General features: G+C 43.1%; 1 protein-coding gene across 1 annotated transcript in view; it reads right to left on the bottom strand.

The window, feature by feature from the left end:
• Positions 1 to 26933, bottom strand: part of LOC143908304 (protein Fe65 homolog) — a 171798-nt gene extending 144865 nt beyond the window's left edge. The window contains exon 1 of the mRNA XM_077425922.1: positions 26599 to 26933. The gene's annotated coding sequence lies outside the window, so the exon portion shown is untranslated. The remainder of the gene's footprint in view (positions 1 to 26598) is intronic.
• Positions 26934 to 27194: the final 261 nt, after the last annotated feature.

Here is a 27194-nt window from a genome sequence, read left to right as displayed (position 1 = left end):
GTGTTTCGCCGTGCCGAAAGTTTTCCGCCCGAAAACTGGATTTTCCGCGCGATCGTGAGTAACGGTACACCGCGTGTCTTTGTCACAGCGGGGCGAAGATAATATTACTCATCAAGAATGGGAATCGCGTACTTAATGACCGAGCACTATCAAGTTCGTGAGATATTCCATTGCAGTCGCATAAATGTAACGACCGTAACTGACGGATTCTTAATTAGTAATTACAACGTGTAACAAAGAACTATTAGAAGAATTCTTAAGCAACGTAAATTACTAGAATATATATACATTTATAGAATACATATGCATCAAGTTAATAATATAATTATAAAGTTTTAATATCGGGAAATGTTCCTCGTTCCTCTTCGTAAAACATTTGTCGTATCAAGAACATTATTAAAAATTTTATATATATATATATATATATATATATATATATATAATGTATTATCATTTAAACCAGGGACCCCGGACCAGACGAAAAAATTTGTTCGGTTAATTAGCGACAAATAGTATGCATCGCAAAAATAAGTCCGTTGTATTTATACTATAAAATTAATTTAAAGTAAGGTAGGGGGCCCAAATTTCGCCCCCTACTAGTAACTTTTTCGTATTTGAAGACCGTATTAAATGATGTAAAAGCTTAAAAATTTGACGTTACCTTCGTTAAATATCCCTTCACCGGGAAACCAAGCCAAATCGCCTGTATAATCAATTGTTAGAACTTAAAAAAATTAATTTCAAAAGTATATGTACCAACTTTCGGCAAAACCAAAAAAGTCTCGAAAAAAGTGTTCCCAATTTCGTTTCCATACTAAATTCCGAAACAAATGTAATCACGATTTGTTTAATTTTCAATATTATTCATATTTATTAAGTCATTATAAAAATGAACATAATTTGATTGTAGTGAATTAATACAAAATTTTATACTTAAGAAAAATTAAAAACATAAATTTAGCAAAACTCAGAAAAAAATAAGTTTACTTGAAAAAAAATTAATAACCTTATATCATTATTTTTTTTAATGAGCATTTAAGCCTTCCAAGCAAGTAACACAAATAAATTTCACTCGTCCCCTGAACGAATTTAGGATCATGAAGGACAAAATTACGAAAAACCTTCAAACTAACATCGCGGTTAGTTACCTTCTCAACAAATTAACCTGACGGCACACAATTCACACATCCTTTTATTGCCAACGTACTTAAGCCAATGACATACACAAAAAATATAAAAATAACGTTTACACATTAGGCGTAAAAGACTATTAATAATGACATTGATATAAGAACTCACGTTACCAAGAAAACGAAAAATCTTCGTAAAACCAGTACGGAAGCATTCTGGATCACTTATAACTTTAAGAAGTGGCTCTGTTTGCCTCCCTCTATACATATACACATATGCTGGCGCCGATAGCGCTTTTAACGACAGGACCGATAAATTGAAGAGAACGAAATTAAGCGCGGGGACAAAATTTGGGCCTCCTACCTTATATGAATTAAGCTTTATGAAATTTCTTAAGTATTAGCCCTTAATTGCGAAATTATGCATCCGAGAGTTAATTCATCGGTGCATAAAATGATCTTTGTCGCAGCGTTTTCCTCGCGGCTCTCTTAGTACCGTCGGTTTTCTGGTTAGTTTACCGTGGATGGACCATAAATTTACTACGCCCGAAGGAAACGGCGAACAGTTTGTCCCGCCGTGAAACAAACACGGACGACGCCGAAGAAGACGGTGCGCTTTGAGCTCCTAATCCGCCGGGAAGATTGAAGAACTGCGAAAGAAAGAGTCACGAGAGATATAAGAGGGACTAAAGGTGGATTCTAGAACAAAGGGTGGACGAGATCGCGACGAACGGAGGGATTTGATATGTCGAATGAAAAATGTGCGCGACAAGATGGATGACTGAGGGCGCGAACGAAGAAAAGCTTTCGAAAAAAAATTCGAGAAGTCTTCCCGATATGTCGAAATAATCTGAATGTTGCTCGGACTCGCGCATGATGTGACTTACGAGACTGCAAAAGGAAAGCTTTCCAGCAAGCGACACAAGTCGACACAAGCATCGTTCTATCTTTCTTTTTTGGCAATGAGTAACAAAGATAAAACGATACTTGTGTCGACTTGTGTCGCTTGCTGGAAAACTCCCAAAATGTCTAATTTCTTTTATTCTCCTGTAACAAATCGTATTATCCTTACAGGGTATTATTCTGCAACGCCGACGGACTGTCGGCGTCACCAAAGCGTTAATTAAATCTTTCAACGGCCTCTCAATGGCCTCCGACGCACGTGCGACATGACCGCACCGCGACCGCATCCGTCATTGCGATCATTACGGGATCGTTGGCACGTCGTCGCCACGCGACGGAAGACGCTGGCACTGCAGGTATTCCGTCCCGGGAATGCAAATGGCCCCGCGGTGGATGGTAATATGCAGATTAATCCGGCCAGCCAGCCGGCCGAAAACTCCTCGTAACCATTCTCATTCCCGCGCAGAGAATGTGCCGAACTGTTCGCCGCAAATCCCGGCTGGGTTCTTATGACAATTGTCTCTCGCGGACGAGAGGATCGGATTTCAAAATTTTTATCCCAAGAGAAAAAACTTCAACCGAGAAATGGCTCTCCAAGTTTCTTTAGGTCTTTCATTTGACATTTCATTATTAGAATACTTAATGATGAACTGTGTGACAAGAAGCGAGAACTTGTTTGCTAAGAAAAAGTCAATTCGAAAGTATCAACGAATGTATGATTGAAAAGTTGCTCAAAGGTAGAGCAAATTGCATAACAAATTTAATTCGTTCAATATTTAAACCAGTTTCGAACATGTACAGATTGATCCATACGTATCTAATTTTATATTTGATTTTGATTTTATTATATTAGATTTAGTGGTCTGAGGGTATGAAATAAAATACGGTACACCAATGCGCGCGCGCTTCCGCTTCCGCGTCATCGGTACAGCGAAACATTTGTCTACGCGGCGTCCCTATGATTTATGGCAGTATTATTCGCACCCAGCTACCCTTTCAATAAAATAACATCGATATTCCCCGAGTGGCATTATTGAGACGAATTGTTTTCACCATGTTGCCCCGATGTTCTCGCGCGAGTACGCAAATTTTTCGCGGTTCATGCTCGTTCGATCGTCATCGATATCCGGTAATATCAGCAGCTGTTTATTACCATTATGTAATTATTACGTGAAATGTCATTTGTCATTTGTGAAATATCAAACTGAAGCTTGCGACACAGCAAGTACTAATAGAGATAAAGTAAAGCAGAAGATTTAATGTTATAAGTATTAACGTAACATAAGACATGATTTTTTTTTTAATTTTTAAAGAATTTTATTAAATTGCTGTTTCATTTGTTAATGTTGTCCGATTTGTCATATAATATAATTTTTGATGACTAAATACCGTATTAAATGTAATACAAATTTATCCAAGATAAAAAATTGAATGTATTTATACTGATTTAATTTATTAGTAATTGGCGGAGAAACTTGGATTGCTTTATTCAAATATATTTATGCATTATGGATTATGGAGTTTTTATTACGTATCATCTTTCCCGGAGGAGGGGGGGGGTACGAGGATTTACTATTAATTACGAAACGGCAACTCGATTTACTTTAATTATGACGTAAGCATGATTTGATAACATATAAATTCCATTTTTTATGCCGATAAAAAATAAATAAGGAAATTTAACACAAAACCAATATAAACGTGAATGTAAAATGTTTTTTAAAAACGGTTAACACGATAGAATATAACGAAGATTATTGCGTCATGATGCTCTACCTGACGTTTATCAAGCATCTCTTAATCTATCTCGGTAATAGCGCCAACCCCAATTTAAGTTCCGAAACAATCCCCAAGCTTCCGGCAAAACTTGGAAATCAGATTTCTGCCTACGTCCCAAGACGATTTGCGAAAATTTCGCGAGATAATTTCCACGGTAGTAATTCTGTCGACAAACCCAGCATCCCTTTCGCTCTAAATGAGGTGTTTATTTCGAAAGTGACATAAATCGAATTTGATAAGTCACTTTTTTGTACCTGGAAACCGTATTAAATGATGTAAGAGCTCAAAAATTACTTTCGCTAGATATCCCTTTACCTAGAAACCAATCCAAATCGCCTGTATAATCAATTGTTAATACCCCAAAATATTAAAATAACTTAAGATTAATTAAAAATTTTATTGAAGATACAGACAATTAAGCAGAAATAAATATCGTTTCTGAGGCTTCTCTTAAGTCTTGAGTACAGAAGTTCGCCCAGTATTTAAAGTCATCGGTTGATATAATGGATGAATCGGCAAGAAGGGGACATCAGAGGCACGGAAATTCTCGATGACGAAGTTAATAAATACGAGGAGAATATCTACGACTGCAAGTTTTCTATCCTTTTCAACGTGGAGTTATTGGAAAACTGGTGCTTCGCGTAATTACTGACGAGAAAGAAACCGCGATACCGATTAGAACACTCAATGAATTTATCAAAAGCCGCGCGAGTCACGAGCCGCGCTAAAACTCAAAGCAGAAACGAACTCTTTGCCAACTCTGTTTCCTTAAACCTTCAATTTACTTTTTCACTTTGCGAAATCCGAACTCTACATGCTGTAAAATATAAAGAAAAACCTGACTCGAAATTCTATTACAGCGTTCGATTTTTTATTTTGCAGTCATCGATCGATCTTTCGAGAAAATGCAAAGAAAATATGCAATATTGCCTCTTGCTCTTGCATATTTATAGTTGAGACAATTTGAAATTTATTTACAAAAATAAAAAAGTTTTTAAGGAAAAGTTAATTCAACACTGGCGAAGAAAGATGTATATTAAGCTATCTAAGCCAAATTATCAGAATAAAATAGGTAAAATATAAACTTATTTTGCGAGCAAAAAATTCGGGACCTGGATATCTCGAAAGCAAATAATTCAAAGAACATTCTGATGCTAAAAAGCGCACGATTTTTCGAATGAAATTCGATACGGAACTCGTTCAGAATCCACGGCTTCGACCGTTGTTGTCTAATCGCGTTGAACAGATAAAGGTCGTCGATCTACAAATACGAGCGAACGCCCGAAATTCGATCTGCCGTGTACGATAGCGTCGACATACATCTTCCCTTCTCTCCCCAACGTATTACGAGGCGAACGGCCGCGCGGAAACGAAACGAAAATATTGTTCCACGAAGAAACATCTCGGCGACGTTACGCGCGCCCTACGTATCCGACTCGAGGATGGAAAATACAGCCGAAACGAATTCGCGAAAATTCTCTCCAGGGGAATGGACGTCGGGAGACGTCCGCCTTCCCGGAGTTTTCTGCGAGAAGAGTCTTTGACACCGGAGACACTCCGGGACTGCCTGAGAGCGAGTGATGCATTCTCGCTCGCGGCAACTATAGGTACTCGCTCGTACTCGAACGGAAATTCCTTTGCTTTTATTAATGCGGAATTACTTCCCATCCGTCGGGAGAGAATTGACTCCTCTTTGTTAAAGATCCATTGGAAATCGCATTCGAGTTACGGTGATCAAACGAGATTTTTATTTTCGCACGATCGTCAATGATCTCCGAGTAGTTATATTAAGCCAAATTATCTCAGAACACAATAAAATAAATATAAAATATAATTTGTTAATTATTTGCTATTTTTTGCTTTTAAAAGTAATTTTTTGCAGCAATTATTAAAAAGTTACGAAGGCCTAGATAGGCGAGGAAAATATTCGTGAGAAAAAGTACCGTTTACAAATTATTTCAAAATATTATTTCGACGTCCACTAGACCATACTGCCCCCCCCCCAAATTTTTGCTAAGAATTTGAAGAACAATCACAACTCAAATGGACTCCAAATGCTTTCGCAAGATCCATCAAAGTTATATGGATCGCGGCGCGGCGAACGTTTCGTACGTCTATCAAAACTTTGATAATACTGAGGTTTCGAAGAAACAGGTAGCAGTTGGTTCACGGGACGGCAAAGGGGCAAGAGGAAGAGGAAGAGAAAGATCAGAAAGAGAGATCGAAGGACCGAGCGATGTGGGTCGGTGATCGATTGCTCCGGTACACGCACAATATCGGAAGGGGGATGGAGTCATGTATCCGGGCTAAACAGCCCATTTGCCCGGTACAATGGAAGCGACGTCGGCTGTGGGCCCGACTTAATTACCAGGCTGCCTTTGGCAGACGGAGGCAGGAGGGGCGGGTGGCGAGGCTTTATCAGAAGCGTCCTATATAGCCCGAGCTTCGTTTAACGACCGCGCAAGAATGCGAATTTGGCGACATGCCTAGGAATCTAATCTAAGAAGCTATCCCGGGGCCGCGCCTCTTAAACCCCCTGTTAGTGATACTCGAGCGATTATGAATCACGTTAGCTATTATTACGGTAACGCGTTCACTGATTTACCGTCACCGGGGTATTACTATATTACCGAACGTTAAATTGTTCGCCTTGAAACACGGACTTGAGATATACGGAAAAGAGAATTCTTTTCTCGCGTAAAAGGCAGGTCGCATAAAATCGACTCAGAGTCGAGAAAAATGCGTTTCTCGTAAGAGAGCCGCCTATAACGGAGTTCGGGCACGGATTGTATAAACCACTTTCGTCCTTGTCTCCTGCATAACGCGCATGACGCATCGCGACGCGACCAGGCTCCATTTTCCGAGGAAACAAAACAGTTTCCCGATAGTTTCCCGGGGCGCGCGAAAACGAAGGAAGCACTTCGCCATTATAGTCTGCGCGAAACTGTTGGTATGTATATCATTCTATAACGAGGGCAAATTGCGAATCCACGCTACACTTACCGGAGTTTTCATAAAGTTCGCCGGGCGGGAGAGGCCACTGCATTAGACGAAAAGATACCTCGAACATAAAACGAAAAGAACACCTTTATTAACTCGCGCGGAAACAACGTTAGCAGAGAGAAACTTCGAGTGTTACGCGGAGTCTCAAATCTCGGCAATTAGCCGGACTATCGCGACGCTCATCTCCTCGACGAGATAAATCACTCGCTAATTGTAGCTTCTTTATTGGATACCTCGGTATGTTATCTCGGTATATTAGTAAAAAATATTATGAGATCAACGCTATTCTTGAAGACCCTATTTCGAAGCAACGCGCCACTTTCTGTCGCCCGCTATCAAAATAAATGGAAGATTATCTAAATGTGCGAAATGAAATTTTCTCCCAAATGCACCGAATGTAACAGTTGAGATAAAATCGAATTTAATTCCATCATAATTGAAATTAAATATAACTCAATTTCTAAATTAATAATTAGAACTTTTTTAATATATTAGATGCCGTATATTCAAAATCTTTTGAAGAAAATATTGCAGTAAAGATTCACAAGAAAATCTTTGTCACCCTGGATGTCAAAGTTACGATATTTTTATTCAACGATGTGCTTATATGTTTTATACACTTTACACAAAGATTATTGTAATTACTTAAATATTTTAATTTACAATCTAAGAATTAAATCCTGCTGGAGAAAAAAATTTTACAATATAAATGCAGTTGCTTTTATGTTTGGAGTAAAAATTATATACAATATTAATGTAGCAATTTTTTAAATGCAACAGAAAATTAATTAATTACAACGTACAAGTTGTTACGTACAATGTAAGCTTTCATATATCCACGGTTTAAAATATTTTTTACAATGTGCCTCGTAATTAATTAAAATAAAAACATACATAATTAATTATTCAAATTTTCGTAACAATAAATATTACAATATCGCCATGCACCGGCTTTACTACAAAATGTAAAAAGAAATATATTTTTCGTAATTTATACTACAATATTTTCACGGTATATATAATCGTCGAGATTCAGTCGTGAAAAAAATTGCAAGTGGCGTAAAAACGAACGACAACATCCCGCAAACGAACTTCCGTGTCCAAACATACCAATATTCCGCGAAACACCGTTCTCCGTCGGGAAAGGGTCCACGAAGATCTCCCCTGACGTCGGTTACCCCGAAGTCAAAGGCACAAAACGAGATAAACTAAGATGCTCGACGGCGCGAGTCCGAGGACGAGAAGTCCTCTTTTATTTCAATCCTTCGTCGTCACGCCGCACACGCGAATCCGAGCACATCCGGAAAACGGGGAGAGACAGACCGAGAGAAAGGAAGAGAGGTACGAGTGGGGTCGTCTCTGCAAACGCACCCCCCAAACGGGCTGGCCTGAGTGGTTTCTCGTGTTCGGCGGTTCGGCGTCGCGCGCACACGACGACCGGGACGACACATTGCACATTCGCGACGTTCGTGCGCACTGCGCACCCGGTAGAAACGCCAGACGGATGAGAGTCCTCGAGACTCATCCTCGGGAGGAGGACTCGCCACGTGGAGGGCGCACATACCGCACGGGCGGTGGTCGAGGGTGTTTTCGCGTGGAGAGCAGTTGCAAATGTTCGCTTTGGTCGCTCAAACCTCCCGTCGCCGGGGGTCGGTCGAAATTCCGAGTTTCTCGCGCGGGTTTCGTCACGCTCGGCGCACCGTGTCTCTCGCGGCGCGGCGTCTGAGAAGGACGAGTCCAGACGAGACGAGTGCCCCTCGTCGAGAGGAGAAACTTTGACGAGACGCATATTACGCGGCGATGTAAATTCGCGACGCAAATGTTATACGTACACACGCGCGGTCGCTTAACGTCGTTAGGTCCCGTTCGGGGATCGAGTATCTGGGAAACTGTCCACGTCATAAATTGCAACCATCTGCGCATTTCGAAATTCACGATTTTACGACTTGCTCGATAGCGCGGAGGCAAAACGAGATAACGGAATAACTGCTACGTCAAGCGACGAGCAAAAAATCCATCTTATTCAACGGCTATTTTTATTTATTATATTTAGATTAATTCGATTATTTTTTTTCATGACGAATAAATTTGGCGATGCCGTCGAATCGATCGCGAGCGAAACAGACGGGTGCAGATTACTTGCGCAAATGCAACGAGAGAATCTAGTTACCTGCAGATCCATCGGTGCCATCTTATCGTCGCCAGTTCGCCCGCTCGCTCGATATTCTCTGGCACTCGTTCGCGCGAGTCGAGCTCAAAGATCCAGAGTACGATAACCACCCGACACTCTCTATACGGCACTCCCGGCGTACGCACGGCACATTTCGGACGAGCGAACAACGCGAGTTAACGCAACACGCACTCGATCGAAGAATCTCAAGTTTCACGCGGGACAACTTCGCGTCGCGCGCGGATCTCGCGAATGTCGTCGCGAAATGGCGTCGGTCCCGAATTCGAAAGTCCAAACGCATTTTCAGTCGCGCACGAGTACGCGACGAATAAACGTTAGCGGCACTTTGATATCTTCGGATACGCGCGACATCGCACTCGATTGGAAAAATTACGTATAAGTTCGGCGAAGCGGGAGCGGATGAGAGAGAACGAGCAGGCCGCGGCGCGCGGCCGTTGCTTTTGCTTCTCGACTCGACGACGCGAAGCACGATACACGAGTGACGGAGATGGTGGATGGAGCGGGGGTAGGCTGCCGGCACGGCGCGCGTGACGTACCCAGCCAGCCTATCCCCGCTCCATCCCCCCACCGCTCGTGTTGCCGAGGAGCCGCGGCGCCGCGGCCTCACCCCTGTGGTTTGTGGTATCGCTTCTCGGAATTGTTTACAACTTCGCTTTCGCTATACGATTCCGGGAATCGTGAGAATCGTCGCGTTGCCCCGCTTCGCCGAACCGCCGAATTGCCCCGTCGCGGCATTCTTGCGCGCGCTTCGGCCACGAAATACTCACGTTATGGTGCGTGTCCACCTGCGAGTGAAAACTCTCGAGAGTGAATCTCGCACACATGGACATACTCCTGGAGTACCTAAAGGCTGATTTATATAGAGGCCGTAACCGTTGATTTAAGCCTCGAATGGTGAGAAGAACGATCGACCGTGATTGGTCAATTTCTTAAAGATTATACGACTCAAATCAACGGTTATACGGTCTTTAAAAATCACTCTCGAGAGTTTTTACTCGCAGGTTAGGCTACGCACCATTAGTTTTGAAATGCTAAAAGGATTTCCCTCGTATTTCGACAAATGTATATGGAAAACGTAGAATCGCGCGCGCCAATTAACGCTGCACGATTTAGCTTTACCGTATCTCCGACGCGTGTCTATCGCATATTCGACATCTTCGCGTTTCATTTTCGGCACGCGGAAAATAAAATCACTCTCGCCGCAAAGCTCTCGCTCTCGCGATCCGAGTTGTTTAAATGAAAGAGAACTTCTCGCGGATTCGGAGACGCTTTGCCGTAAACTCGATCGCGACGAATGCTTTGACGAGATTGCGGCGTGTGAACCCCGTTGCGCATGAAACCAGACGCCTCTGTTCTCCGTTGCGCGTTAAGGCCGATTCTATACAATCATCGATCGTATGACGGATGTCGGATGTCGAAACGCAGCCGATGGTCCAATGAGAGAATTTTTTTTTCGAAAATGAATTTTTCTCATTGGATCGTCGCACACGAGCAGACGGATCGAGACGCGCGATATTGCGCGACAAATTATTTTTGAATAGTCGGAGATTCTTATCTCTCTCCGCCTTTGTTTCAACGTTAGAATTGCTCAAATGTGCTCTCGATAAATCGCGACTGCAACCTCGAATGTATCGACTCACTTTAATCTGCCTTAATGTGCCTCGCGGAATCTAACTGAGCCAAGATCCAAGACGCGTTTTCAGTTTCTCACACGAGTATAGAAATTGAGTTTAATCGCGCTTCCGAAACAATTCGAACCCCCGTTTCGGTCGAAGAGAAACTTGGCAAGCACTTGTCAAGCTTGTAAGCGACTCGCGTCTCCGGCGACGTGCGTGTGAGAACATCTCCAAACATTTTCTCGCGCTCTCCAGCACTCTTGAGACGTTTAGCTGCCGCGAATACGTCTGAGAAACGGGAAATGTGCCGAGTAAAATATCATCGAACCGTGTCGCTCCGATTAAGTACGTCGTAACGAATTTGAAGTTTGACAGGGCCGGTATCACGGTCTCCGATTAAACTCACTCTTCGTCTCTTTCTAGGGGGATGGTTAGAAAGAGACGCAGAGTGAGTTTAATCGGAGAATCACGCTTAATCGGAGACCGCGATACCGGCCCACAGAAACTGACTCGTCGAACGGAAAATTAATGACGATCAAAATAAAACGGACGCATCGCCTCAAAATTATCGCGAGAAAATATCGAGCTGAATTACAACGCAATTTTTAACATGATTCAAGGGGAGATATCGGACGATCGTGAATAAATCGTCCGAAAGAAATATCTCGCAAAGAATATAATGATCAATGCCTCATCGATTCACGCATCGATTCGGCGAATTAGCGCTTCGCTGCGAACCTTGGCGACGAACGCCCCGATTGGCGGGCGAATTCCGTTACAAGTGCACCCAGCACCCAGACGCCTCTCCCTCTAGTCGCCGCGATTAACAACGGTCGTCGTCGGTGTTCGGTATGTGCGTATTTCGGCGGCGTCGGGAAAAAAGGATCGACCGGGATTACATCGCGAGTGCATCGCGTTCCATTGCAGCGCCGTTGCCGCCGTTGCCGCCGTTGCCGCCGTTGCCAGGGTGGACGATGGGTGAATACACGATTCTTCCGTAAAAGGTGCGTATTTCGCGTATTTCGAAACGCGTTGCGGCGATTAGCGTTCAATCGTGGTCGTTCGACACTAATGGCGTCGGTCGCGCGACTCCAGTGAAAGTCCAGTGCCCGTCGCTCCGCGTATTATATATCGAAATTTCGGGACGATCGCCGTTCATCGTCGCGCGCATCTCTGTTGACAATTTGTTAATGAATTTTCGCGAGCGGACGAGTGTGTCGGGTCGGGGGTGCCGTTTCGGTCACCGAAATCGCGATTATTCGTCGATTGGCGTTCGTCGCTTTTTCGCGTCGTTTCGAAAATCTTTCGCCGTCGGCAAGTTTCGCGCGGACGGCGAGTGAAAAGTTATACGAAGGTCCGGACCTTCGCGCGCTTGCGGTGGTTTTGCATCCGCGGGGACAATGCAGCTTGCAGCCGTCAACGAATGCAGCCAAGAATGCGATGCGGAAAATGCAGCGGCGATACATCGACCGGTGAGTGTGAATTAACATATATATACATTTTTTTTACATTTCGCCGAGTGATTCGATTCGCAATTGCGTCACGCTTGTTCCCGAATTATGCGGACACGAAGGGTGTCGAGAAATGTATATCGGAACGATTTTCTTTGAGAATATTTTCTTGATTTATCTCCGCCTCTAATTACGGAAATAGCGGATCCGTTTGAAAGATTCGCCGGGAAAAATCTTTTGAGTCGCGTACCCTTTTGAGAGCGGAACCGGGGCTTCGAGCCGGCTTGGCTTTTATGTAAACAGGAGCTTTGCTTATAAAAAGGATTCGGATGTCCTCTTCTTGATTCCATCCGTAATTCATGAATCCGTCGGGTACAATTTTATTGCCGAAATTAATATACGCTGCAAAAATATTAACAAACGATAAAACAAGCGAAATACTCGAGCGGACGTTCCGTTTCGAGCGATTGCATTATATCGCAATTATTTATTATAGTTTAAAATTATTCTCCGTAATCTCCACCATCAGATTCGAATTATTGATACTCGCGAAACGGGCGTAAAGAATAATTATTTAGCTGGAGAGAAGAACGGACTCCGGCTCGGGAAGATGAGATATAAGACGTCGTCTCGTTTTTTCGCCGTAGTCGGTACATAGTATTCTGATCGCAATCGCGCGTTCAATAACCAAGTTCTTAACAGCCAACTCTCTAGCGAATTAAACTCAATTTTAACGTGGCGCCCCGGCGCCAATGCATTAAGTACGGAGCGATGCGCGATGCATTCGCTTCCTCAGCAGAGACTCTTTATTCTTCTTCCTCCAGCCTCTCGCCTCCTCGGCTGCTCCCTGTCGAACCGATCCACCTCGTGTCCGACCGTCGAAAAGACAAGGGACCAAGGGAAAATCGAAGGGGGATGCGCGAATGCGCGCGCCGCGGCGGCGAGAGGGCGAAAGATGAAGGGGGGAGGTGGAGGGGAGGGAGTGGCAGGGAGGGAGGACATCTTCGCGAGAGTTGCACAGCGCATCTTTCTCTGATTTCCCGAGGGACGCCGCCTTCGCCACGCTTTATCCACCGCGGAGCGCCGCGCCGGATATCGCGCGAGTGGATGAGAGAGGTGGGATATATAGGGATACGGCCGCAACGCGCGTGTCCTCGCGAAGCATGATTTATTTTATCGCTCTTTGAGAGCGGCCAGCAGCATAATTCCGGGCCGTTCCGCCGGCAGTTATTTACCCTCCTCCGTCTCGCGCGCCGGGCCCTACGTGGGGCGGAGGAGAGGGTCTCTCTCTCCGACGGGGGATCAACAGGTACAGGACTCGGCCGGAGTCCTCCCGACACCGTCGCGTCTTCGCCAGGGATCGAAACGACGAAGCTGCTGTTGGTTCTCGCGTCTCGCGTGTCGAAAAGGCTGCGCAAGCGATACTTCGCTGCCCTGTGCAACTTGGATTTTCTTAGGCGAGTCTTTATTTATTGATAAAAAAAAAATAATTGATTCGTATCGCGATCGCGTCTCGAGAGGTATTAAAATAAAACTTGCGTTCTCCCTTTTCCACACACACAAAATCTTATTCTACATTAAAGTCAAAATCGTGTTAATGATGTATTAAAGTCGAAAATGATATCTCTGACAGAAGATTTGAATAATTGAATTGTTATCTATTAATTGCGAAAGTCTATTATTAGGAAAAACGAATAAGAATCATCTCTTTTTAGCTAAATTCTTCGCGTCTTTTTTGCCCACTGGTCGAAAGTTCAATTTTCACGTCGGTATCCATCGTCCAGTTCTATTGTCCATGAATATTATGTGTTTGTGGCTGAAAATGAGCCAACCAGAGATACGCTTGTGATAACGTTTTAAGCGAGTTCTGTATCTGAAACGATACGGGAAAGGTATTACAAACCCGGCGCGTAATATACCCTCTGTCCGATGTCTCTTCCGGACGTGTAAGTTGTCGGCGGAGAGAGGCCGAAATGAGAACGGGAGGATGAGAAGGAGGACAGCCTTGTACCGGGAAACTCCGCGGAGTGGCACAATAACGTTTCTTACGCCACGTTTCCGGACTGGCGTGCCGTAGGTTGCGAGCGGATGGGTTATAGCTCGGAAATACCGGTGGAAAATGGAGAGGGATGGAATGGCGACGGGTAAAGAGGAGGAAAAGATGGAGAGAGAAAGAGAGAAAGGCAAGGAGGGCAGAGGGGGTGGAAAATGCAGTCGCCGTCTGGCATGCAATTAGGAGGTAACACCGCTCTTGCGCGAGCATTCCTTCCTCTCTCTCTTTCTCTTCTTAATGCATCTCCCCCTTCCCGCTTTCTCTTCTATAGGATTTTTATGCGTCGTTTCTTCTTCGTCTCGCTTTTTTTTCCGCGTAGAATTACGTATACATTTCCCTGTCCTTCACAAATGTATATTATATATGCGTAACGCGCATGTACGTACGCGCGCGTTCTTCGCTATAATCCTCGTCACCGGTTCTCGACGCACGCTTTAGATAACGAAAGTGACTAAGAAAGGTGTCACCGACAATGAGGCCGGGGCGCTGAAAGTCCCGGATTTTATTTTTTTCCTTTTCTCGTAGAAAGCGTGACGCAATTTCGAGGGCGATTAAGAGGATAAAGTGTGGAAAAGGAATTATGTCGCACAATTGGAATAAGCATATTGGAAGAGAAAATGTATCAGTCTGTAACTTCGGATCTAGCGCGAATCTGTGTTCTTTTTGTCATCTTAATAAATTCTTTATTTTTTATTTTCAGAAAAAGAGAGATTAAAGTATCTTAACATTTTTTTTTAAATACAGCAGAATGTTTAGTCTCGTCTCGTGGATGCGATTACGTTTCACGATAGTGGATGACAAATTGAACGTCAAAGTCATTTTCATGTCTTTTCGAATAATCCAGTGAATTAATTCTCGTGTCACAAACGACAATCATTAACGCAGCTCGAATCACTTGGTCATTTTATGCGTGATTAAATGCGATACATTCCGATGCGATGAAAATGTCACTGAAATAGCGACGCGCGAGTATAACGTGTGCCTTGAATCACTATTCAAACGGTCGATAATATCCGCGCATCTCTAAACATATTTGTATCGCGCTATCAAATATCTCATAAAATCGCGACACAATCGCGCACGGTTTAAACCGCTTCATCCGGTGCGCTCGCGCTCAACGAGTATTTTGAGAATTATACGGTTAGATAAATCACTATTATTCCTATAAAATGTTATCAACGTATATACCACGCAATTTACGAGGCGTCTCTGCTGGCCGACAAATTCCCGTGAGTGAAACCGGAAACGAAGCAAAAAAAAAAAAACAGCGACAAGAGTTCGATGCCCCTCGAACTACATGTGAGCTATCCTCGGAATATCGAGAATTGGCGCTGCGGTGCACGTAAATATCAATTTTCAGATATAAACTTACATTCTCGTGTGTAGCGTCATTTACGCGAAAAACTCGGCAGGTGGGATTAATATACGGGTGCCAGTAAAAAGTAGAGATAAAAAGGGTTTCGCGACCACACACATTACAAAGGTATCAAAAATCTTTCGGGACGAGGTGAAACAGATAGTGCCATTCGGTGCTCTGACGCGGATTTCCGCTGGGGAAAGCAAGCAAACACGGATGCGAGTCTCTCTTTTCGTTACATTCGTTGATGCTATCCTTTTTCATTGGATCTTTCGCATAATGATAATTTTACATCGCGATATTCATATAATTATGATACTAATTAAAATATATATTACATCTTTATAATATATATTATTATTAATGAAAATTATAATTATAATGCAGGCGTCAATTTATTATCATATACCGTAAAAGTGACTCACCACTTCACGGCATGAATTTTCGCATTGTTGGTTGGCACCAAATGTTACTGTAAAAGGATTATTATAACACAATGAGATACGCACCAACGTGCAGCTTTGCATCTCCAAGCTGTTACATGATAGTTTTATTCGAGCGTCGTTAAAATAATCGCATTGCATTTATACGAAACTTTGTTTTCGCTAGCAACGTTTAATTAACGGAAATTAAATCCGTTCGTTTGAGGCGCAGGACAATAGGTAGAGTTTAAAACAACGTACGAATGTGTAGAGCCGAACAGGGAGAGAGAACTCGGCTGATACATATGAGAATAAGCTGCTCGCATTCGACAAACAATTTCTTCATAAAATTTGAGTTAATGAAACATTACTTTTTAATCGAGGGAGGGTCCTTTCTCTTGAAAATCCCGCGAGGGATGAAAGCGCACACCCCTCGCAGACCTTTTCTCTCCGCGCCAGTGGAGCTCACGCTATTGTAACAGAAAATTAGAAATCGTTCTCCCCGAGGTACACAAAGCCTCGCGGCATAGAACGCCGGTTAACGAACTTTGTTCGTCGCTGAATCTGGAGCGCAAACAGGTCCGTATAGTAAAGGAGAATTTCGTTTCGTGTCCCCCCCCCTTTTCGGCTTTTATTATTCCATTTCGTCCTCGAAAACTTTGGACTCTTTTCGAAAAACACATTCGTTCTCGTAGCGATGAGCAAACATCCGCGACCTGCAACACCGATTGAATATCTCGTCGCTGCGAGTTTACCTCTCTTCTTCTTCTCCTTCGACTTTTTCGCTATTTGTACCGAATAAATTTAACATAGCGAGTCATCGAGGAGGAAAAAGTTACACAATACGATGTCGATACGATGAATTATATAAGATAAAAGAGAGCTCTGTCGATCGTTGACATAGTTTCGAAATGTTACATTCAGGGTATCGCGGCACAAAAAATTCAGTAATCGTTTAAAAAAATAAAACGCGATGTTTCTATCGGAACGACGGAATATTTGTACGGTCGCATTATTGTTTATTCAGCTTCTCTGATCGCGACGTTATTGTATACAGTTTCGGGCAAGCGACAGAAGTTATCACCATATCGAGAGGCGGAGAGAAAGCGATTCGATCGTGCGACATCGACAGTGTCGATCCGACGTTCGGCGGCAGATACGCGGCCCTCAATTTCCGGAAATTAATAAAGTCGTCTAACGTCCTTTACGTGCGGCAAACGAACCGGGGCGACGTCGAAACGAGTTCTCCTATTCACGCGTGTTCTTGTCCCCCACGTTCTCGTTCCCCCGGCGTCGTCGACCGGGAGGAGCGCTATTCAGGTCGAGCGAGCGCGAAAACAATAGCTCTAATCTCGGCCGGTCACAATACATGACTTGCTGGTGTTTCCTGGCCGATAAAGCGTCGTCCACCTGTCTTCCAAACGTCCAGTAAAAATGTGTTCGAGTGCGCGTCGATATTAGAAACTGCACGCGAGATCGGATTGCTTCGGCACTATGACGGAAAGAGAAACGGCGCGGCGAGCGGTGTAAAACGCGTTATTTAGGTAACGAAAAGCTGGTAACTTAATTGCGAGATTTAATTGTACCACGATTCGCGAGAAGTGTTCCCTCGTAAAACGTTATCGGATATCGCTCGAAATTATATTGAAAGTATCAATAGGCGTTCTTTTATGGAAACATTTCTACGTTCTTGACAAATGAATTTAATCGAGAAGTTATTGAGAGAGAGACCGCAATAAATTAATAGATGTTATTTAAATAGTGATTAATACGCTATTCAAATGATATATAATAGCAAAGTAATATATCTTTTTTTTCTCTCGAAATCAATTATCGAAACCATGTCTGAATTAAATATCTCGCGTTAACGATATATTTCTAAAGTCGGTTAATCGAATCGCACCATTTGCTCGTATCGACGAGACGTTTTCCTTTCCAAAAGGACGCAGATTTATTTCGGGTTCCGGCGAATTCCACTTATTTTCTCCCCCAGCTTCTCGTATCTGACTAATAAATGAAACGATCGCGATCCCCGCGAAGGCAGAGGAAGAAGAGAAATGTACACGCACGTTCGGCTTTGGTGAACGAGTAGGAAAGAAGGTAGACTAAGAAATGGAGAGATGCGTCTCTCCCCCGTATCTTCACGGTCTCCAGGGAACATAAATGGTGTTATCCTTCTGTAACCGGTCTTACAGCATGTGCATGTAGTACACATATGGCATATATCCGTATAAATATACAGGGTGCGTTGTCATTTTCGGATTTTTCGAGCAATTTGTATCACATTTTTTTCCAGATATTGAAGAATTGATAGTTTTTCCTCTGAGAAATAAGTTATTTTTAGGGTACAAGTAGGTAAAAGACGCTGTTTTAATTAAACTTGTATTTGAGCATTAATTATTAAAAATGTAATTAAAATTGAGAAAAGATTTCGATTGATGAAACTCTCGTTAGGAAAGAATCGGCTTCGAAAAAGTTAAAGATTTCGCGTAGAAAATCGAGCGCAAGTTAGAACACCCTATATGCGCTTGTACATACACACACACACACACACACACATATATATCCAAGAGTCGATATCTTCTTTTACCTATGTGTAACTCATGTATCTACGTTCGCACTTACGATTGCGAGCCTTTCTGCTAGCTAGTACCTCGCAAAGATACCAGCGTCGCGATAGAAGAGCACGGTCTTTAAGTATCGTCCTTGGACGGTGCAAAGTGCAAATACAAACCGCCCGAGCAAGCCGCAATAAGGCGAGGTAAGGGTGAAAGCTGTGCGAAATGGGGGACAAAAATGGGCGTAGAAATATGGTGCTTGTACCGGCGTTGTCGCACGAGAATTGATTGCGGTAAATGAAAGATTCGGTTCGACCTTCTGCTCCAAAGGGGTGATTTATGTGTCTCGTTTCGGTCCAGACAAGAATACAAAACAGTATTTATTCATTAAACGAATTACATAGTATCTATAACGATCCACTGCAGTAAAAACATTTTTAAATGAAACATTTATGCCATCAATAAATACTTGACACTAATTGTAAAGCTAGTATATTTTTGTTATAGTAAAAGTTTATGGTAAATGACATTTTATCCGTAAAATATAATTTTTTTTTCATATATTCAATTCGTGAGCAATGTACTAAACGCGATGAGAAAAATTATTGTAGTATAGAAGTCATCTCTTCGTACCTTATCATTTCGCATGAGAATTCGCCGCAACGACCGTTTTCTCTAAGAATCGGCGTGATCTCCGGGTGCGAAGTATTCATACAGAGAGGAAGATACGCTCTTTCCGGCTCGCCCTTCGCGTACTTCTTGTTACCCTTCGCGCGCGAGGAGAAAAAGAGGTAGAAATCGCCTGTCTCGGCGTTTTACGTCTCCCGGGCGAGATAAGATCCACGAAAAAGTGGCGAATAGCTGGCGACGAACACACGAGAAAGAAACAGAAAGATAGAGAGCGTGGGGGGGGGGAAGGGAAAGGTCGCGAGACGTCGCGCGAACCTGGCGATGGAAATTGAATTTCCACGTCGAAAGTTCTCGGGAGACTCGCTTTGTTACTACGCTTGTGCGACACAACATCGCGTGCGGACTTTTGCGAAACATCACCGAGCTCCGGGAAAGTTTGGCTGCGAGGGATCACCCAAAGCTGACATCCAAACGAGGAGTTTAGTTTCGAGATAATTGGGGAATTTTAGGATTGACAATTTCAATTTCTCTCCCGCAAATATTTGAACTAATAATTATTAAGACATGTTTTCGTTATTCAGCAACAATTTGTTTTGTATTATTACAACACATTTAATTACATCTAATTTTGATATACGTAACACATCACTTGCTGAGGTCTAGTATATGATTTCAAATCCTCTCTGTCTCTTTTCTTTAGCATTAATTTTTTTATCACTCCCACAGTTATTTGTATAATTTACCCCCATTTCAGTTTACATAGATACTGCCGTAGGGTCATCAATTTGCTGAAGTCGATACCAGCGAGCGTCGCCTCTTGCGAGCACCAAGTTTCGCCACGACCTGTAGTTCGTTCCGTAAATTAGGTCCTCCAAAGATGGAGTAACTAACCAAGTGCGCGCATGTTGCAGGCGGAATTAATCGCGAACCTATGGCTCCAACCAGTCCTTTGGCATCCTTATGGCCTCGTTATCGAAGGACCCTCGCGTTCAAAGCAAGTGGCCCTACGCTCAATAATCGTTAATATCTGCCCGGAATATATACATTTACGCTTATTGTTCGAGATTGTCGATCGTTCCTCGACGATTCCCCGTGCAATTGCGCGAAACAACGTTACACTTGTACAAATAAGAACAGATGGGTATTTATCTGCCTCGGAAGTGATAGATGTTTCTGAGATAAGGGTGTGGGCGAGAAGTGTATTCTATAGAGTTCTATAGAGTAGTTATATCTGCTTCAAGAGTTATATCACGAAATATCAACATTTACGAGAAATGCAACTTATATATATATATCAGAGAAAATTAGCATAATGCATATTTCACTAACAGATTTTGCATTTTAATGAGTAATCGCAAGGCCTTAATTGAATTGAGAACAGAATTGATGTAAAAACTTTGCATATTAAATATCTTCAGAGAGCGAGAAAAATGGTCTTTTCATCCGGGGAAAGGAAATCTAGGAAACATGATACGAAACTTCTTGGCGTTTCTGAACGAGATTAAATTACTGTGCATTTATAGCGCCGGGGAAGGTTCGCAATCAGACAACTTTTAAGGCGCGGTGCTCCGTATAAAAGCGAAAAATATTCTGGAAAAAATTTCAGGAAAATTCTGAAGGTCTATTTTATAAAAAAATTGTTTTAACATATCAATGTGTTCGACAAATTGCAATAAACGATGACTGATGGTATTCGCATAATATATATCCGTTATTATATGAAACATATAAGCATACCATCATTCGATGAGGAAGGAGGATTTCTGGCATTTCCGTCCCTCGTGACAAGACCTTGCAAGGTTCAAGGTTGGGTCGAGACATGGAGGAGAGGGAAAAATGGACAGACATCGCGCCAATATTCGAAGAACCGCGGGGTTGCGAGGAGTATGAGATAGAAGGGCGGAAATGCGGAATGCGAAAGGCTGGAGGATCGAAGAAAACAATTTACGCCGCCTGTATATTAAGAATATGAAACTCGTCGGATGTTATCTGCGTCGAAACGTGCGGTATAAAGATTTGATTAAAAGATCGCAACGCGTAACGTTTGAAATCGTCTCGCATGCTGCGCGCGACTGGTTTCTGCCCCTTTCTCTCGTCATTCTCCGGACGAATTTCCACGCGCAGCAGGCACGCCCTTCATCGACCGTTTCCTTTGCAAATTAAGCTCGAGGATAAGGTGGCAGAGGGGGTGAGAAAGTCAAGGGCAAGGGCATGGGTGCGAAACCGAGTAGAAAAGGAGGACACGAAGGAGGACGGAAATTCCGACGGACCATGGCGCGTGTTACCGCTTGAATAGCGGAACAGCTGTCTGGTATATCTTTTTTTATGTCGCCGCCTGTACTCTGTCTACTCATGCAAATCGTGGTGCAAGATGTTTCGAGCTTTGGTAAACATCACTTTCGAGATCACTTTAAGACGCCGCTATAAGCCCGAGACACTTAGGCGACAGTGGTTCGAGAGAGACCTGTGTGCAGATAGTACTAACGCTAACAAATCCATAAAAATACCATAAAATTCCATAAAAATTATTACATATATTGTTCTTTTATTTATTTATATATTTTACACATTGTGTGTGTGTGTGTGTGTGTGTGTGTGTGTGTTACTTTTCTCAAAATGTAAATCAGATAAATGCCCAAAAATCTCTAATGTATGTACACTTTACATTAATGAAATTCGAGTCGTATATTTCATATATCAATCAAAAATTTAAATCATATATTTCAAATCTTTTAGGCGAAACGAAAGCGACACTCGCAGAACATACACGCGATTCTCGTCAAAGATAAAGAGTTTCTTTCCCGGAAATGTTAGATAAGGTATTACCCTCGAAGTCAACCGACAGTCGCGGGTTGTTGGGGAAGAAGGAAATATTAGCGTTTCAACACCTCCTGTCTTCGCATTTTTTTTAGTTCGGCCCGTCGTCTTTGTTAAAGGAATAAAGCTTGTAAATTTTACGAAATTCCGAAAAGGCGAATCTCGCAACGGCCACCATAAATCCAGCTCCCGTCGCGACTCAATGGGGGGGTTGCGTTACGGCACCCCCTTTCTACAGCCCTACTTAGCGATTAACACAAAGCGAGTTAAATATTTACTTTAATCGACGCTAATCAGCTATAAAAGGATTTCCTAATTCACGTCGGGACGATTTATTGCGATAATAAAGCTCACGACAAATTAATTACTCCGACATCTGTTCTGGCAAAGACAAATTTACTTGTCCAATAATAAGAATTTATCTCTAAAAGCGCCTTACAATTATAAATATTTAAAAAATCTATTAAATTGAAAAGTGTTATATGAGGAATGAGACTAGAATGCAATTAATAAAGAGAGTATTGCGCGCGAGAGTCAGTGGCGATGACGTGAGAAACTTTATAGTTTTCTCTTAATTAGGTCGTATATCAACCTTGGGTGCACGAACGTGGATCTTCTTCGTGACCTGCATACGCCACTTTGGATTGCCCCGCGAATTTACTGGAGAAGGAAGGAAGGACACGCCGAGACGTGTTCTTCCTTGCAGCATCAAAGGCTCCCGAAGGTTCGAAGTGCAAAGAGAGATCTGGCGAGCGGGTAGAATTGCCTTGGGATTCTTCCAAGTTAATATCCATCCACCTTTATTTCTCAAATTAAAAATAGGTGCAAAAAGTATATATTCTTTAAAAAGACATTCGTACGTGCGCGCGCGTTTTGAAATAAATAGAATATCTATTTTCAATGAATACATAAATTAAATATTAAATCAGTTATTTTCGAGAGAAAATTGAATTAGTATAAATAATTTATATTGTTATATTTGATTTAAATCGAATGGTGGAGCGCCAGACGAATGTGTCGTCGACGACCGAACATGTCAAAAGGGATTTTTATCGGATATTCATTTCTATCTTCCTGTCAGATATCCTAATTAGATTGTAGAGAGGGGTTTGTTGCTGCAAAAAGAATGCCGCGGGAGTGATAGCGGGAGTAAAAACGGCGATGGGGGAATTCCATCTGTCGAACTTATAAACGATCGTCCTCCGCTCCGATTTCATTTCACGAGCCGTCGCACAACCAGACGCCTCTTCCTTCCCCGCCTCTCCTCATAATTGTCATAACTTCCTGCATTTTCTCGCCGTTATATCACCGCTCGTACATCTCTCTCTCTCTCTCTCTCTCTCTCTCTCTCTCTCTCTCTCTCTCTCTCTCTGCTGGTTTCTCATTCGTTTTCGCTGCTCGCTGCTTACAGAAGGGTGCGAGGATGACTTTCCGGCAGTGCAGGAAGACATTAGCAATAAATTATAGAGGCACGTCGGGAAATGATAAAATATTCGTGCGTTTATAATACCATCGATGGCTGCAGTATTATGTCCTCAATTTTTGCATAATTCGTAGCGTAAATGTTCGCTCCGCGTATTTCTTAAAGAGGAAAAATTCAATAAAAATAAACGTCAACTCTCTTCTTATTAATATAATGCACATATACAGAATATCTCAAGAATTATTTGTACGGCCACATTTACATCCGCTAATGACGTATTTAGCCGAAGGGTAAAGTTGCAAGAGAGCTTTCAAAGAGACATTTGACGACACGCGACGCAACCGTGTAGAGTAGACTAGGTTTAAGTAGCCTTTTGACCAACGGCAGTCAAAGAGCGCATTCACGATCCACGGTGGTCTTAAGTACACCCGGAAATCCCCTTCGTTCATGCCGGCCTCGGAACTCGTCCTCACCGAAATTCCCCATACGTCGAAGCGCCGAAACGAAATTCAGGAAACGGCGCGCGACGCACGGGGGAAACCCTCCCCGTCGAACAAGGGGATGATGCCGGGTTAAGGTCAGACCAGACCACGGGGCCGATTCAGTGCCGTATTAGAGTAACCGACGGTTCTCTCTTCTCTCGACCTCGAAGGGAGGCTCGGCGGAGGCGCGTAGACGGCGAGAAAGAGCAAGCGGAGATGAGAGAGAGTATTGACGTTGCGCCGCTTTTAAATATTGCATCCAAGTCACGTTCCTGGACCGTATCCTCTCGCACCCGCCCCCCCAACCCCTGCGCACCCTCTTTCGCTACTGGTATCCTTCGCGTTTGCCGAGCAGCGGGACCGAACGTCGCGTAACTACCGCAAGGTTTCCAAGGAGACAAAGGAAGAAGCAACGTAGACGCGAGTCGGCGAGAAACGAAGGAACGACAGTGAAGAAAAAAAAAAATTCGTGAAGGCTGCCATCTGCAGCGGCGGAACACGCGGAGGGAAAATAATAATGCACAGGTGTGTACCTTCGTATCTGCGCGAGACACGCATTCTACTCTTCGGAAGAAAACAAGAAAAACGAAAAGTACCGGCGAGACCGGGAGGGAATGGAGGGTTCGCTTTTCGTCGGCTTTTGTTCTCGTTCCTCTTTCCCTCTGTTGTTTCTTTTCTGTCGCCGCTTATTCTCGGTTTCGCGCCTCGTCGTTTCGCAAATGATCTATTTACCTCGGCTCTCTCTTTCTCTCTCTGCGGTTTCGCGACCTGCTGCTGCGAGCCTCCTCTTTACGAACAAGAATTTTAGAGATATGAATGGAGGGCGGCTCGAATGGCTTGATGCTAGGAGACACGAAGGATGTAAATCGCGGAATTGAGAACGCGACGAATAATCGTTTATTTAAAGTTCGTTGAAAAACTATTGCGTTAAAATTAGTATAGAATCGCGCAAAAATTTTATTAGAAAGAGGAGAATAACAACTTGTACAAAGTAAACTGTTCTTTTAAACTGAGAGCCTCCCTTTTTTCGAAGCTTATTTTTCTGGACAGTATAAATCTTGATTTATGAAACGCTCACATTATTCTTTTTCCTAAGTTAGGCCACTTTAAATATTAGGATAGCGCGTGCTATCAGGCGAGCCCGGAGGATTAAAAGCTCATCGAGGAAAGAGAAACGTGACATGAGTTTCGTATCGATTTCATTGTTCGGTCCACGAACGATAGATACGCGAAATCCCAGAGCTTTAAGTGAGAAACGTAAGGAAAGGAGAAAACTGCGCACTGCAATGGGGTCTTTTTTCCGCTCTTGCCTGCCTTCACGCGCACGATCCTTAAATATTACACGAAATCGATCTTCGGATCGAGACCCCGCGCCCGAGATTTATTTCCGCCCGTATCGAGTTCGTCTGTGCTGGTAAGTACTTACTCGCGAGGACCACTGCAGGAACTTTGGCGTATCGACCTGCCGCAACGAAAATATATGAAATTCTACGTCCTCCTCGACGCCGCTCGACTTCTCGTTCATACAATCCTCCCGCATACCTATACGTACAGTAATTACACGTGACAAGTGTCTTGTCAAGGACTAATTGGTAACTAGATTGCGAATGATTAGTCGTGACAATCTCCCTTCGTGTAGAACGACATTTCACTTCTATGCAATTAGCATTTTATTTCCGGAATTTTGATATAATTAACAGAGTTCTGGATCTCTTCCCGAAAAATTTTAGAATTTTAGAAAATTCTCGATACATTTCAGGAAGAGTTATGGCGATTAAATAATATAAAAATAAGCGTTTAAAAATATAGGATGCCAATTTTATTTTTATTCTTTCGTATAGCGAAAGTTAGGACACATATAAACAAGACTTTATAGATCAGTAAATATCTTACGTATAACCAGGAACATTGGCCTTCAGCAGTTGGCTATATAGTACTGTTATATATCCGTCATGCTTTTTAATATTGGTGGTGGTGGTCGCAACTTTTTATACGATCGTTTCGAAAACGCGACAGAAAGAAGTAAAAAGCCAGACCTTTATAGGTCAGATCGTAATGCTGGCAGGTTGTTGGGCGCGAATTCTCATCACGTAGAAAAAGAAAAAGCGTTCTGTGCTTATCAGCGGTGCGCGAGAACAATAGGCGAGAATTACCTCTCGCAATAACCGGAACACACTTATCGCTCTATAGCCAGAAAAAGATTTAAGCTCGCACCGACAGCTATAAAAGCGTGAACGAGGAATGTGTGGAATTTGTATTATCAAGAGACAGCTGACGGCTCTCGACCGACTTTAGATATAGTTGTAAGATATTTGAACAAGAAAAATGTCAATTATAGGCAATCAACTTATCGAATCAACACAACAAAATCATCAAGATCAGGTTCTGCATCGATAAGAAAAGGAGATTTATATTATTTTTAATTGAATTCATTCCTATTTATTTATAATATATATTTGCTGATTAAATTTGTATATATATCTACTTATTTATAGAAGTAAGTGATTCTTACGCAAAGGTTAAAATAAATTTTCTCGTGTAAAGATGCGATAGAAAAGCACGACATACTACGCCGTTAGATTTTAACATCACGTTACATCATATATAGCAGCACGTAACATGGAAATCGAAGGGGTTGATCGAGTCCCATCTCTCGCAAGGATGCTCGCGAGACCATGTCATTCGAGACAATGTTGTTCCACGAGCTTCTGAACAGCTCCGTTCTTCTTCGAGAAGCATTATTACTCGCGAAGTTAATAGTATATAGCGACAAAAATACTTACAACGAAGTCCGAGCCGTTTTCCACCCTCGAAGGACTCCCGCCGAGCAGCCTGGAGCCAGCTGGCTTCTCTCCCCTCTCTGTCTCGCTTTCTTTCTCTTTCTCTCACCACCCTCTCAGCTCTCACTGTTCTCCCTTTGCACCTGGTTGCAACGAACCTTCCGGAACAAGGATAACGCGCGTACTGCGCCGGGGAATGAGAAGGGAAACGGTATAACGGAGCGCGCCACGGAACACACACGTCACGCGAGCACGAACGGGGTGGTGCGCGAGGGTGGTTAGGTTAGAAATACCATGGAGTTTAGGGGTGCCGTGCACAGAGAGCGTCTAGTTCGCGTCGAGGGCGTCGCGGCGCTACCAAACGACGACGCCACCGCGTTCCCGCAACCCCTCTGCGAGTCCCTCTCTTTTTCTCTCTCTCGGGCACGCGCACCCTCCATTGGTCGGCGGCAGCAGCAACCCCTTGTCCCCCACCGGGTAACTTTCAGGAACGTCGAAGCGCACGTGGGCACCCCCAAACATCTTTCTTTCGGTCCTCACTTTGCAAGAAATGCAAGATAAAATATTCCGATAAAGTAAGACTATTATATGGCTTTTTC

This window comes from Temnothorax americanus, unplaced genomic scaffold, assembly GCF_048541705.1.
Source record: "Temnothorax americanus isolate GAGA-0224 unplaced genomic scaffold, ASM4854170v1 Scaffold91, whole genome shotgun sequence".
Lineage (NCBI taxonomy): Eukaryota > Metazoa > Arthropoda > Insecta > Hymenoptera > Formicidae > Temnothorax > Temnothorax americanus.
The sequence above is the reverse complement of the archived record's forward strand: the minus strand, read 5'-3'. Positions and strand labels throughout refer to the sequence as shown.